Consider the following 14,824-nt stretch of genomic DNA (forward strand, 5'->3'; position numbering starts at 1 on the left):
AACGAGAAACACAAGCTTCTGAATGATCTAGAAACAGTACAAAACAACTGGTTCCCCTTTGCTGCCTCACAGCATGTTTTTCACTTGTAGCATGTTATTAGCAGTTTGTGCATTTCCCCTTTTTAATGATTGTCAGTTCATTCCAGTGAGCCGACAGTCCAGAAGAGAATATTGCCAGCCTGTCACAGAAGGAAATGTAAGTGTCTTCCTGAGCTCTGAGCCACCCAAGAAAAGTAAGCAGTTGTTTAGAAGCACAAATAAAGCACTAAAGTTTGTTTGTAGACCTAAAATGTAAGGGGACCAACCTGAGGACAACACCTTCACCCATCCTGCCTCTCTAGAGACAGCATGACCTGACTTGTACTTAATAGGTGATAGGCCAGTGGCTGCTTGTGTGGACTACAAAGGTGACCTGAAAGAAACTCAGTGGTAGTAGAGTTAGAGATTGAGTTGGTGGCTGCTTCTGTCTTCCAAGAAGAAATAAATCAACTGCAGTGATTGCTGTGTAAAGACTTACACAGGTTTTGAGATCCCATGCTCAACAGGTCTCAGAGATGACCACAGCTGAGCTTTACAACCCAGCTGCACACACACCTCCATCCTACCTCCAGGGGAGCTGACCTTTGAACTTTGTTTTTCCTGCTGATCTTCTGTCTAATACAACCCTTCTCTCAAACTCCCTAAACCTACCTAAATGTGGACTAAATACTTTCATTATGGAACGGCTAAAGTTTTGCCTGTTTGGGGGTTCTGAAGCTATTAACAGGGTTACCATGTTGTGAAACCTAGGAGACATTTTCAAAACTGTCTGAATCTGTCTTTTTCTTTACTTTCTTTCTTTTTTTTTTTTTGAATTAGGAAAAGATTTATTTCCAAGCTCTTCAAAGATAACAACAACAGAATGTCTAATTTTTAAAGTCCCCAAAATAAATGAAAGGCATATTACCCATGCAAAACCCTTGTAATATGAAGAATTCTTTGGGTTGTAATATTTTGTCATTACTTTAACCATTTTTACTGTCTTGTTTGTAGGTCACAATTTACACATTTTTAAAAGACAAAAAGCAAGTAGCTTTGATTTACGTTATTACCACAACAATAAAGGAAAACAACTTAAGAAAAAGATCAGATTTCCTTCATACAAGATGGGGAACCTAATACACATCATTAGCATGAATTTTTCCAAGTTTATTAAGATAACTTCTCCCAAGTTTAGTGTTTAAAACAAATTATATTCTCATTTAAAAAGGAAAATCTCTTGTTTTAAAAAAAGACATATTATGGTTAGTAAAACTTGTTCTCCTAAATTTTATACTTTACCTTCATTTAGTAACTGCAAGTTCATGAGAAAACAACACATTTCATTATAGTATAGAAGTCTTAGGAACAAGTTACAAAAACTCAATTGTTTTCATAAACAAAAATGTTTTCCTTCCTAAAGGTAAACAACCAATAAATAACACACACATAATATCCAAATACAGAAAAACCAGAAATTCACTAATTAAAGAGGTGCATTTTGGTATAATTGCTGGTTAGGGTGGTTTTTTGTCTTAATACAAAAGCATTTCAGCAAAAGAAGTAGGTCATTATTATTTGGAACTGTACTCTTTGACTCAGTTACCTTAGTTGGGTAGAAAACCGTTCATTTCTACAAAACTCTGGCTATCCAGCCAGGCCACAGAAAAGTTCTGAAATATATAATAGTCATTTGAAAAGTGATTTCTTCAGACTTGGAAGCATTTGTCACTTTGTACCTGAAGGCATTCCTCATTACAATCTTTCAAATAAAGCATGGGACCTGGGTTCCAGGAAGGGACTGCTTCCTACTGGAAATCCTAGCTGCAGGGCATCCTTGCAGGCATTATGTATGCAGTATTGCTGAAATTCTGCAGCTGCCTGGGAGACCTTGATCCACTCCATGCTCGCCTCCAGCTTGAGCTGCTCCACCAGGCGCTGCAGGACATGGCCTCAGTAGTGAGGGGATCCAGAATCTGTCTTTTTCTGAAGTACAACCCTAGCAATCCCAAGCAACTCCAACACAATACACACGCACGCTCGCACACATTTCCATCTCCTTTGTTCAACCTCAGGTGACATAGTTCCTCAGAATTTGGACAAACCGGTTGGAATTTACTGATATGGTACTGACTCAGAAAATGGAGCTTAGAGCGCCATGAAGTCATGGTGAGGACTGCAGCAATGTTGCCACCAGTTCCTAAGCCACTGGGTAGATTTAAAGGAGGATACAAGATAGAAAGCATGGCTTCCATGGGTGTGTCAGGAAACAAACAAGAAAAAAGGGAAATTCTGAATCTCTTGGTTATCATATTGCAAGGTGTATGGAGTAAAACCAAAACAAAGAACCAGGTCACACTAATGCTGCACTGTCAAAACTTGACACCACTACTCTCACACAGCAGACCTCCAAGAACAGAACTGAGCAGGGACCATAGAGCATCTCTAATCCCTTTGTCCACTGTGCTGCATTGTCAGGTAAGGGCAATTCCAAGAAACTACGGAAGCCAAGACTGTTTGTTGACTTACTCAAATGGATTGGGAGGGTAGCTACTTAGGATCAGGATGTTTAGTTTGAAACACTGAATGAACAATGGAAGAGGATTTGGGGGTTGATACAGGAACTACAACTCTGGATGGAATTATTTCAGAGAGCTCAACTCCCACCTGTAGAATGGAGGTCTAACTCTTCATGATTAAACCCTGACTCTGGATTCCCCTCTACAGTGAGGCTGCATTTCCTGCCACGGGTCATGAGTGATTATTTGCTTAAGGAAAGCAGGCCAGGATGTGATTTTTATCAGCATTCAAGCTACTCTGTTCAGTCATGTGGATGCCTCACCCCCAGCTAATCCCTCTGTCAGAATGGTCTGCTTGGAAAGCCAAATACTAGAAGCCCTCCTCTCACCCCTCAACCAACTTCTCATGGCATTCATCAAGTGCTTAGGAATGTGGAGACCTGTCCAAATGATAAGCTAATTTCACTTGTTAGCGACATAGTGTCCTTTATCTTACCCTCTTCTCCTTTCTCTGTAGTTTTTCCCCCTGAATTTCAGATGTATCAACATTTTATTCTCTTCTGAAAAACATTACTTTTTACTCTGCACAGGAGTCTGGAGCTTCCTCTGAAGTCTAAACACAGACCTCCCTCACAACCCAGCCATATTATTCATGAACCACCATATGCTAAGGACACTTGCACATCCATGTTCACTGCTGCAGTGCCCACAATATTCAAGATGTGGAAAGAGCCCAGATGCCCCTCCATGATGAGTGGATCCCAAAATGTGGTACCTATACACAATGCAATTTCAGATGGCCATTAGAAAGAAAGAAATAATGTGATTTCCAGGGAAATGGATGAAACTAGAACAAATGATGTTTGGTGAGGTAATACAAGTTCAGAAAGACAAAAAGCACGCACTCTCTCTGATGTGAAAGTTAGATCTAAAATACACTGGGAAATGATAAATTAAATAGGATTAATAGCAAAAGAGGAAATTCTTAGGAGAGAAACCCAAAGGCACAATAGCTAAGGGCCTCTTCATATTTATATTAACCATAAAAAGAGAGAGTGAAAAACAAACTCTAAGAGGCACAAAAAACAGACTTCTCTTTTAATTACATATATATATATATATATTGCATTTAGGTTTTGATGGTTCTGTCTTTCTTCAGGATTACGGGATGTGACAGAAATTCAGGCGAAAAGGGTAAAAAAAGTGCAGGAGTAGAGCTCACTAGACAGTAATGAAAGTGAACTATATGACTGCTTATAGAGACTGGAGAGAAGGACAGGGAGAAAGTAAGGGAATAGAAGGCACACTATAAAATGAAATGTGCTCATTACCTGTCTCATGAATTGTAATCCTTCAGTACATCACCTCCAGAACACAAAAGTAAATTTAAATTTTTAATTGGTTTCTGTGAGGGTGAGTAAACAAAATGAGGACCCCAGGACTCCAGAACAGGGAAGAAAATTTCAATGTTCTAAGGAATGGAATGAATGTAATATAGGAGGGAACAGGCTTCCACTAATTAATTCTATTAATTAATCTTCAACAAAGATTTTTATGCATGATTCACATAGGATGAAGGAAAGGTATCTCTAGCTGCTTATTTAGCATGGAAATTCTGTAAAGAGTTCATGCATTTATCTCAGTTGGGAGAAGTCAGAAGAGCAAGAGAGTACAGAGTATAACCAAGCTGATATGAACCTGCCTAGTCAATAGGACAGAAGTCTAAATAAAGACTGCCTGGAATCCAGTGTTTCACAGCTATAATCCTAGGTATGAAGAGGTGGGGAGACAGAATAGTACAAGTAGGAGGTCAGCCTGGCCTATGAAGTAAGAAAGAAGTAGATGGAGATTGACTAAAAGACAAGGTCCCTTGGCCCAAACATTAGCTAGGAAGCCTGTCTTTATGAATGAATGAGGGTAAAAGGCTGTGGGGGAGGTATAAAGAATCCCATACTCTAAAATGTAATCCTGTGGGTGACCAGAATTGGGTAAACTGAAAGGTTTCCACATGCTCTAAGTAAAAATGCTGTGCTTCCTTTACATGAAGGATTGCTGGAAAGAGTTGTTCTATCTAACAATTCTCTGTGATGTACTTCCCTCACATAACATGCTGCTGCCTTCCTAGTGCACGCTACTGATAAAAATTGACAATTATCACTGATTTGTGAACTGGTTGTTTGTCTTTTGCCTACTTGGGAGATGTGAAAGAACACTGTACCTAAAGGTAAGTATTTCTCCTACCTTAACTGTACAACAGGAGGCATTTAAAACAACACTGGGAAGTTCCAGTTTAACATACTAAACGGAAGTAAGTCTGGCTACCTGAGCTCGTGGTCAGTGCAGTAACTGCCAGTGGGACAGAAAGGATAAATTCTCCATGCAATTGCCCTTATATAAAAGCAAACAGAAAACACCTGAGGCTATAACAAAAAGCATCTGAGCTCACCCAGTTGACAATTACAGTGAGACTAGTCTAGAGAATTTCTACCAGATTCGCATTTACTACCTTAATGGGATCAAACCAAAGAAGAAAGCATGGAGCATCCCTCTCCCATATTGACTTTTATTTAAGACTAGCACAATATTGCAATGGGATTAAGCAGGCCACAGTAAATTCTGGGTATATCCAAGGATATTGAGGGAAGGCAAGTAATTAAAAATAAAAACGAGGAGTACTGATTAGCAGAACACAAGCCCATCAGTGACACTTTCATTCAGACAGCTGGCATTCTCTGGCACTGATTCACAATGACCAAGTGGACCTCTCAATGGATGTAGGAATGGGAGTCCTGCAGTGATGCATAGATGACACTAATCAGACTTGTTTGTCTACCCTGAGGCAATTAGTGTCACTGAGAACTGTTATGTCTGCCAGCAAAGAGACAGAGAGTACATATATCTTAAATCATCACTGGCCAGTTAGACATATGCCTCTTTCCCTGGGGTACAGAAGGAAATACAAGTCAGTGGACTTTGCTCCTTAGTACAAGAGAAAAACACTCAGTGCTACAGTAGAAGTAGAACAACACTTCACTTAAGGGAAAGATCAACAAAAAGAATAAATCAACCAAGGAAAAATGAATTACTGGGTGGGTAGAGGATGTGTGTGTTATGTTTATGTGTTTATGAGAGAAAGAGAGAAGGAGAGAGAAAAAAGACAGAGACAGAAGCAGAGAATAAGGCCATGACTACAAAACTACAGTACCCACAGGGAAGAATGAGGAGCAGGCAGTTCAAGGGCCAGCACCACCACCCTGCATCACCAGGCCAAAAGTGGATCACAATTACTGTTCCCACCATTCCATCCTTCATATCCCTTTAAAATGACCGCAGACTTGGATGGCCTATTGTACTTTACCCTATCTGATGCTTATGCTATGACTGCAGTAACTATACTGACAGAGCCTTCCTCTGTTTCCAGATCCTCAAATGACTGTAAGGAAGGCAGGAGGTAGAAGCTGGGGGGGAAGCAGAATAGAAGCATGGCACATCTCTGGTCCCAGCTACTAAGGAAAGAAAATAGGAAGGTCATAATCCCAGATCAGCTCACTAAAGGACCAGATACTGTCTCAAAACAAACTGAAAGTAGAAGGTTGTGCCTCAAATGGAAGAGCAGAGGGTGAGGCCCTGCCTTCAGTTCAAAATATTGCAAAAACAATTTAAACAAAAGGCCCCCATTTTCTAAGAATGAAGAAAAATATTGAAGATCATTAGGCTCAGGAAAAGAATTTGACTCATGAATCTATGCTGTTCTACCTCTCTAAGAGCCACCTCAGTGCTGGAACAGGCCAGGGATGTGGATGATCCTGCGTGGCCTCTGTCCACAGTGGTTCTTCCTTGGAGTGAGCTCTCCCTAGCTGACTTCCAACCTAAAGGGTTAACTCTGAAAGGACAAAAGCTATATCTCATTTACCTCTTCCTCTAGACCTTAGCTCAAGTTCTATTAAAAAAAAAATCCACCACCTACAAATGGGTTACATTGATAGGTAGTTTGAGACTTTAAAAAACAGGAATATGACCCAGCAATCTCCAGACTTAAAGGCCTGCGCTGCCAGCAATCCCATGTCCCATATCTCAGGGAAGCCACAGCTTGCATTATGTGGCAGTCTCCCTTGTATATCATCATGATTGAGCCACCCACAATTCAGAACTCCTTCATCTCTAGCCACCTGAGTGTTACTGGGTAAAGGGAGGGATTCAAAAGTGTGTAGCCTTTTAAAATCTTTGACTTCTTCTAATTAGGGTTGATCCACTCAATACATATAATAAAGAGAGAGAAAGAGTAGAGTTAAGGATAAGAGATTATGGTAAGGTCAGTAAAAAACATATTTCCTTTCCACAAAACAGACTGAGGGTTTTTTTCATACTAGGGATTTAACCCACCCAGATCCTCACCAATTTTAGACAAGTGCTCTATCACAGCACCAGATATATTTGGGAGGTTGAATAGAAGGAAAGAGATGGAAAAAAAATCCCCCTCATAGGGAAGGACAAATACGTTGGTCCTGAGGGCTGAAATATTCCTTCAACAAAACAAAAATTAAAAATAAGCCCACTGATAAATTATCTGGAGAATTTTCAGATGTTTGAAATCCAGGGACAGATAAACTCAAGGGCTCTGAGTGGTCACTTCAGCAAATGCATATCAATGAATTATGAATCACAATTATTTGTGGCTCAGAACTTTGAAGTAAAAAGAAAAAAAAAAACCTATGTTGCTTCAAAGCAAACAGATACCCAAGACTTCTACTAGTAATCCTAATCTAGTATAATTATCAGTCCAGCATATCACATGTATCACATGTATCAGTGCCAAATAACTGTGTATCATCCCACTGTGATAAAGCACTTGATTCTGTTCTACATAGCAGAATCAACTCTCATTGCTCCTTGGCCACATATTAACTTAGCAATACCAAGAAAACACACAGTCCTACTCATTGAAGAAGACTAAGATCAATCTGCTTTATAGTTCCCTTAGGAAATTTACAGCTTTCCCATTGTAGTGGCTGCAGAGAAGCCTCTCAAAAATTGTGCTAGAAACTTAATTCTACCTTAAATAGTTTGGGGAGGTGGTACCTAGCACAAGAGGATTGGGCCCTGGAAGCTCTTCACTAGTAAATAGGTTGATCTCACTCTTTTGAACATGGGTTCATTACTAACTCAAGAGCTTCCTTACATAAGGCAGAGTTTGACTGGGCTGGCCACAGGTCATCCCTTCTTTGTTCTTCTGTCATTAGATGAAGCACAAAGAAAGCCACTGTCAAATGTATCATCTATTACTACCCCAACTCAGGTCTATAAGTTAATATAGTTGTATTCATTTTTAATTACCCACTATCTGGTATTTCCATTATTGCAGCACAGAACTTGCTAAACATCCATAAATATGGTCATGACATTTGATTTCTACCACTCACTTTTTTTGTTGATGTTGTTCATGGGGATTGAACTCGGGCCTGGGTGCTGCTCCTGAGCTCTTCAGCTCAAGCTACTGCTCTATCCCTTGAGTTCCAGCACCACTTTTATTTTTCTGGTGGTTAACTGGAGATTAGAGTCTCAAGGACTTTCATGCCCGGGGTGGCTTTGAACCGCAATCCTCACATTGCAGCCTCCTGAGCACCTAGGATTACAGGCATGTGTCACTTGCGCCCTGCATTTATAGAACACAACTTCTTACACTGCAGAAAACATAATGTTTAAATTCATAAGCTATGTTCTTCCAGAGGGACTATATGCTAAACCACACAACAATCCTCAAAAAAATAAAATAATCAAAAGCATACAGAAATTATGCTGTGCTTACAAGATGGTTAAGCTAGAAAACAGTAATAAGATATAAAGAAAAATTCTCACTTTTAGAATATAAGCAAAGTACTTCTGAATAACATTTGAATGTAAGCACTAATCACTACGGAAATTAGAAAAATCTTCATCTTAATGTAACATGTTAAAAGAATGCAGCTTTGAATATTTGTGGAGAGAAATTACGTGTCTGTGGATATAAAGAGGAACAGATCAATAAATAACCTAAACTTTTATAATTGGAGTCTGGAAGAATAGAAAATAAAGCCTAAAGTAAATGAATGGAAATACTAGAACTATATGGACAAAGTTGAGCAATTAACAATTTTCTGTACACGCTCCACAAAACCTAATTTTATATTCACTATACATTTAATGGTACAAAAGGGGAAATAGAAAATGCATATAAGAATAAAATATCAATGTATGAAAGTAAAAGAAAGGTACAGTTTTGGAGGTAGATTGTAAGAGGACAATAAACTCTAGAAAGAGGCAGGAAAAGACTCTCTAGAATACTAGAAATGTTCTGTTATGTTCTTTTTGCATTGTGGTTACAGGAGCTTTATAATGATCAAGGTACATTTAGTTAAATGCCAACTATCTGGTCTGCTTTTTCAACTCAAGTGAGACAGTGCTCTGACTACTTATGGCTGGGGATTTGGGCAACATTCAGTAAAGGCTTCAAAAACATCCATGTCATCCTCAGTCAAGGCTGATGCCAGATCCATGATGAGCATCACTATGACACAAAACTACAAACACTGCTGTGACCCACATCATTAAATACCTAGCTGCGAACACAGGCTAGCTTCCTTTTACTAATGCTCTACAACTACCAATACACCTCTTTGGGGAGAACAGAAACTGAGGTTTCGGGTAAATTGGGAGGGGAAGAAATCCATCCCACATAATTTTCTCAATGGAGCTGTCACGATGGCATATTTAGTAAAATTTTCAATACAGCAACTACGTAGCAATAGCATTTAATAGTTAAGAAGACAGTGAGCTAAAGCAAAATTGACGCCAGATGTTTATACTGCAAAAAATCAAATATACCTTTCGGATTAAACCCTTTTCATTTCCATATATAATCTGAGCACACAGGCAGTATGTCAGAACTGAAAGGCATCTTGAGGCAAAATCCACTAACTTAGCTCAGTCTTGAGGCTGGCTTCTCTTCAGCTGTGTCAGAAAAGAGTAAAGTATTTTAGAAAAGAGGTTATTGAGAAATAATTTCATGGGATTCAATCCTCAGGGAGGCAGGATCCTGGAGACCGAGTTAGTAATGATTACACATCAGGAATTCAAGGTGATGTGACTGAGTCAGATGCCACAGTATGTAAGGCTCCAGTCCTGCCTGGAGGCCAGGCTCTTCCACTGTCTGATTGCTTCTATCAGGCTAACTGTAAGACAACTTTGCAAGCTGTTTCACCTCAACTAGAACTGGTTAAACAGCATTTCTGGTTTGGGGTTTTCTTTTGAGTTTTTGGTTTTTTGGTTTTGAGTTTTGCTAAACTGCAGTGGAATGAACATTGGACATTTCTGAGAACTACGCACACTCAACTTGTGCCCACTTTTAACCTTCTCCAGGGCTGCTCCTGGTTGTGATCCTACTCCTGAACTGCCCGCCATAACTGCATGGAGCTGCCTGGTGACAGGAGCTGGGGGATTTCTGGGTCAGAGGATCATCAGCTTCCTGATGGAGGACAAGGACCTGCAAGAGATCAGGCTCCTGGACAAAAGCCTCAGTCCAGACATCAGAGAATTTTCTAGTAAGTGAGCACAAGGCTTCTGGGTGTGGCTCCATGGGGAACCCTGGGTGTGGGGGTGAGATCTGGTTGGGGAATGGAAGGATGCTTGGGCCCCTCAGGTTTCCTTAACTGGAACCAGGCATCAGGAGGAGTGAGGACTGACCCAGCCAAGTGGGCAGGGCACAGCTGTTAGGACAGTGGACTATGACCTGCCCCAGAACTGAGAAGGAAGACACAGGAGGTCATTGGGCTGCCAGTGGTTTCTAGCATAGAAATCACTCACAGATATCCCCCTAGGCTCCAGACCTTTAAAGTACTGAGGGCTGTGGGTTCCTCCCCTACTGACTGCCAGGAACTGGTGTTAGTGTTTTGTTTTGTTTTGTTTTCTTGCTTACTGATCTTAGTTTGGTAGTTTGAATAGAGCTTTACTCTATTCAAGTCTACTGGGTCTAATCATACAGACACAGCCATGGTAGGTTGCATTTCTTTGTGTAATAGAAAGTTAAGAAAGAGAAACAGAGGGAATACATCTGTATAAGTGAGCACAGTTGTGTTAGAATCCACAATAACCTGTTTCTTAGATATGTACCTGTACCTCTCTAGCCTCACTCCTCACCTGTACTTCAGCTATCAGAATTTCACTCTCAAGAAATCAGAAGGAAAGAAACTTGCATCTGCTATAAACACGGTCATCTGCTATGGTTCTCAGAAGAGACTGCACACTAATGTGTTACCCACTCCCGTGGGACAAATGGTTAGAGAAACAGAGCCTTAGAAGCTGTCAATCAAGCTTACAGGAGTCATGTCAGCTTTGAGAATATTTGCCATCTGAAGGATTAAGGCCACCCTTGTAGCCATTCTAAATGGCTCCACACTGCAGCTAGTTACCTAAGAATGAACCATTGACCCCAAAGTAATCCCTCACTTTGCATTTAGAGAAAACCCATAAACAATAGATCATATTAGGGAAGACCTGAAACTCACACCTGCACATCCACCCAGATATATAACTTGGCTCAGTGTCCTCAGAACTCAGTCACAGAAGTGATAATCTGATGTTCCCCCACTTTCCATCTCAAGAACTCAATTGTATATGTAGTAATCTGATGACATTGTAAGCATGCTAAGCTAGAGCTCTGCCTCTCTCTGTCAACTCCAATTCCACCCAAAACTACTCATTCCCCACAGAACTCATTTATATTTTCCCTCTTACCTCCAACTCTCATCACCTCTCAATTTGCTCTTAGTGAATACTATAAACTACTATTACTAATATACTCTGGTCATAGACCAAAACTCAACATTCAGATTCAGAATGTTGTAGCAATGTTTCTGTTGATACCTTTCCCATGTTAAAGATTTTTCACTCCTGTGCATTTTTTTCTGTTCTGTTTCTTCCATGGAATGTGCTATCTATCCAACATTGTCACATTATAATTATACCTGAACCATAAGTTAATGGGCATTTGTATCTTGAATGATACTAAATCCACCAAAAAGCTTTCCAGTGTCTGGTCTCCTGGTCCCACAGAGCTACAAAGACCAAGCTGACAGTGCTGCAAGGAGACATCCTGGATGCCCACTGTCTCAGGAGAGCCTGCCAGGGAGTCTCTGTTGTCATCCACGCTGCTGCTCTGATTGATGTCACTGGTGTCAATCCAAGATAGACCATCATGGATGTCAACTTCAAAGGTACAGTACCAGGGGAAAGATGGAACAGATTGCAACATGGATGAAAAAGCAGATGATGAAAGGAAGAACATGAGCCATTACACAGCTCCTACCTGCTCTGGGTCTGCTGCTGCCCTGGCTCACCAGTCCCAGCTGAGAGAACTCAGGGCTGTGGGTTCAGTGGTCCAGATGAGAAATCACCACTGAGAAGGGGCAAGATCATGAAAGGCCCCACAGGCTCTTCATGGGTGAGTGGAGATTTACATCCACCTGTACCTCTCCAACTGCTAGGAAAGCTCTTCCTCCTGCTCCTACATTCCAACTTCAACTAGACTCAGACCCCAACCCCATGATAGCCATTCACCCTGCCTCCCTGGCCAACCAGACCTTGTAGCAGCCTTTTCACCATGCTCTAAACTCCCCCATCCACAGCCCTGCCCAGCTAAAGTCAGGATTCCTCCAGAGAGGTCCAGCAAAGCCTGCTCAGCAGAGTTCTGCTAGGAAACACCTCTGCTGCTGTCTAGGACAGCCTCCCACCTCAGCACTGAGGAGCTGCTTCCAGCCCGATGCAAAGGGTCCCCCTCACCTGCTCATCCCTAAATGACTGCTGGCTCCTTCTGACATGCAGGTTCTTAATCTAGCTCACATATAGACACATTCCCTCAAGGAAACCAGTCTTGTAACTTTTGAAGTCCCTCTGACCCCCAAGGGCCATTCTTTCCAGCCCCAGTGCATCTACTTCTTTTCCTTTCATAGCCTTATTTTCACTTTCATATCTCAGTGGTTCCATTTCTAAAGCCACTAGTTGGTTTTTGGATTTCCAGCAGTATCTCAGAAGTCACCCATTCTAGTGTTCAACTCACTCTCTATCCACAACGTGGGAAGGTATCTCAAGGCCTCAGTTCTGGTCCCTGCCTTTTAAGGACTACCTGGTACATTTTCCATCAAGATAGGTAGGAAATGAAAGGGACAGTGTTACAGACATGATGTTACTAGCCACTGTCACAGGTGAAGAAAACATTTTACCATGACAGTCATATCTACCTTGCTAAATGTAAGTCATATACTTCTTTACCTTAAACAAAATAATGAGGCTGGCTCTACAAAATATAAATTTACAGTTAAATCCATAAATGGTTAAACTGGTTAAAAATAAGTTATTAAATAGTCTGTGCATCTCCAGCGACCTACACATTAATTCCTCAGAGGGAGACCGCTAAAGTCTGACAGTGTGACTGTTTCCACCTGAGGGCTCATTCTGCTCTTTAGGTTTCCATCATGAGGAAGAGAAAAAACCAGTGTAGCACTTGCGAATGAAAGCTAGAAGGAATTTTCATCGCCCTACAGTTCACAGTAAATAAAGATAAAGTAAGAACAAAAAGGAGCTTCGCAGGGAACACCTCATCTGGAGCAGAGCATCTAAATTGCCCCCACTTAATAATGCTCACTGATGCACAGACTGGACTATACAAAATGGCATATCAACTTTTTGATGTGAATTCTGGCTGTAGAGATGATAGATTTAAAAAAATGACATTTTTGGAAAAAAATGAAAAGTATAACAATTAGTCATTTTAAAAACTATATTGTAGGAAGTATATAGTAGAAGCCTATGTCCTTTACCAAAATCAATCACAAACACACATTTATAAACACATACTTTCATACATACACAGGAACACATACAAAAAAAGGTTATGAAAACAAGGACTAGAAATTCTCAGTTCACACACAGCAGACTCAGCATCTATTAATGTGGACATTTTCCCTGTGGATGTGGCTAGCACTGCCCATATTTGACTCTGGGACAGATAAAAGCACACTCATCCCTGTGGTTCCTCCATTGAGTACAGAACAGAGGTGACCATGAATGTGAAGACAGGGAAAACCCCCTGCTGTGTCTCCTCACATTCACACCATATTCCTCATTGGCAGGTACCCAGCTCCTGTTGGAAGCCTGTGTCCAAGCAAGTGTGCCAATCTTCATCTATACCAGCTCAGTGGACGTGGCAGGGCCCAACAACTACAAGAAGATCCTCCACGATGCCCAGGAGGAAGATAACCACGAATGCATGTGGACTGACCCCACACAGCAAAAAGCTGGCTGAGAAGGCTGTGCTGGCAGCCAATGGGTGCCCTCTGAAAAACAGTGGCACCTTGCACACTTGTGCCTTAAGGCCTATGTACATCTATGGGGAGGGAAACAAATTTCTTTTTCACATTGTGAAGAGAGCCCTCGAAACCAATGGTGTGCTTGAGAAAACAGGCCCGTCATCTCTGGTGAACCCAGTCTATGTGGGCAACGTGGCCTGGGCCCACATTCTGGCCTGCAGAGGCCTGAGGGACCCCAAGAAAGCACCAAACATCCAGGGGCAGTTCTACTACATATCAGATGACACACCTCACCAAAGCTATGATGACTTAAATTACATCGTGTGCAAAGAATGGGGCCTCAGCATGGATTCTAGGCCAAGCCCTCCTCTATTCCTGATATACTGGCTTGCCTTCCTACTAGAAGCGGTGAGCTTCCTGTTGAGTCCAATTTATGACTATCGACCCCATTTTACTCGGCATTTACTGAAGATCTCAAACAGCATGTATTCTTACAAGAAAGCCCAGCGAGATTTGGGGTATGAGCCACGCTTCAGCTGGGAGGAAGCCAAGCAGAAAACCACAGAGTGGATTGGTTCACTCGTGAAGCAGCACAAGGGGACACTGAAGTCAAAAGCTATCAGATGGTGACCTGTGTGTGCTGTCAGTGTTGTTTGTCCCCATTCCACCTGGTTACCTCCAGAAAGGGACTGGGGCACAAACCCTGATCCACTCTTCTGGACACAAGGGCCACCTAGTGTCATCCTCAGTAGCCATCAGAAGCCTTCCCAACCTGTGACCCATCTAGAAGCTTCCTGCTCTAAACCCTGCACCTTCAGACAGACTATTATCTAAGCCTCATTTGCAGTGCCTGCACCTCAGTAAACAGAGGATCTGCTGAGTGAGCCTCACCTGCAGTCTCTGCATACCAGTAGCTGCTCTGATCCACTTGGGGTCTCTTACTACTTG

At 41.5% G+C, this 14,824-nt stretch overlaps 1 long non-coding RNA gene and 1 pseudogene across 3 annotated transcripts in view; one reads left to right on the forward strand and one right to left on the reverse strand.

Annotated features, from left to right (window-relative positions):
* LOC150061210 (uncharacterized) overlaps positions 1-14,824 on the reverse strand; it is a 172,094-nt gene that overhangs the window by 150,269 nt on the left and 7,001 nt on the right. The window lies entirely within an intron of this gene.
* LOC150061216 (3 beta-hydroxysteroid dehydrogenase/Delta 5-->4-isomerase type 4-like) lies at positions 2,177-14,506 on the forward strand (annotated as a pseudogene).

This window comes from Megascapheus bottae, chromosome 6 (assembly GCF_031878675.1).
Source record: "Megascapheus bottae isolate mThoBot1 chromosome 6, mThoBot2.hap1, whole genome shotgun sequence".
Classification (NCBI taxonomy): domain Eukaryota; kingdom Metazoa; phylum Chordata; class Mammalia; order Rodentia; family Geomyidae; genus Megascapheus; species Megascapheus bottae.